This window comes from Aethalodelphis obliquidens, unplaced genomic scaffold, assembly GCF_003676395.1.
Source record: "Aethalodelphis obliquidens isolate GAN/ISIS:26980383/991018 unplaced genomic scaffold, ASM367639v1 scaffold97, whole genome shotgun sequence".
Lineage (NCBI taxonomy): Eukaryota > Metazoa > Chordata > Mammalia > Artiodactyla > Delphinidae > Aethalodelphis > Aethalodelphis obliquidens.
Genome location: NW_020838041.1, coordinates 1,338,706 through 1,339,559, shown reverse-complemented (window position 1 = coordinate 1,339,559; position 854 = coordinate 1,338,706). Strand labels below are relative to the sequence as shown.

The following is an 854-nucleotide window of genomic DNA, read 5'->3' as shown; positions in this document are numbered from 1 at the left end:
CCAGTGAAAAAAATAGGGGAAAGTGTTTAAGCCTAAGGGGAATCCAGAGAGTTCTCTTGAGAAGCCAGAGCTTCCTGATTCCCTGTAAAGGCTCAGGGGTCTTGGGGGGGCGGGGCGGCTGTGGGTGACGAAAGCACCAGGCAACGTCAGCTCGATTCTGTGGGCAGCACGCAATTCTAAAGAGATTTACTTCTTGAGGGTGTCCAAGTTGTTTTTTTTTTTTAATAAAAGTTTAAATGTTTAATGGTGGTAAAAAGCACATAACATGAAATTTACCATCCCAGCTGCTTCTAAGGATGCAGTAGTGTTAAGTACACCTACATCGTGGTGCTGTCTTCAGCAGCACATATACTAAAACTGGAACGATACAGAGAAGATTAGCGTGGCCCCTGTGCAAGGATGACATGCAAATACGTGAAGTGTTCCATATTTTTTAGAGATTGTTGTACTGAGTGAAGTAGGTCAGACAGAGAAAGACAAATATCATATGTCATCGCTTATATGTGGAATCTAAAAAAATGGTACAAATGAACTTAGCTACAAAACAGAAATAGAGTCACAGATGCAGAAAACAAACTTATGGTTACCAGGGGGGCAAAGGAGGGAGGGATAAATTGGGAGTTAGGGATCAACATATACGCACTACTATATATAAGATAGATAACCAACAAGGACCTACTGTAGAGCACAGGGAACTCTACTCAGTGGTCTGTAATGACCTAAATGGGAAAAGAATCTAAAAAAAAGTGGATATATGTATACGTATAACTGATGCACTTTGCTGTACACCCGAAACTTAACACACAGCATTGTAAATCAACTCTACTCCAATAAAATTAAAAAAATATATATAT

The 854-nt window shown here is 39.8% G+C and overlaps 1 non-coding gene across 1 annotated transcript; it reads left to right on the top strand.

The window, feature by feature from the left end:
• The first annotated feature begins 327 nt into the window (after nucleotides 1–327).
• LOC113614504 (U6 spliceosomal RNA) lies at nucleotides 328–434 on the top strand. Its single transcript, XR_003430662.1, has one exon. It is a non-coding gene; the product is annotated as a U6 spliceosomal RNA (small nuclear RNA).
• The last annotated feature ends 420 nt before the right edge of the window (nucleotides 435–854 follow it).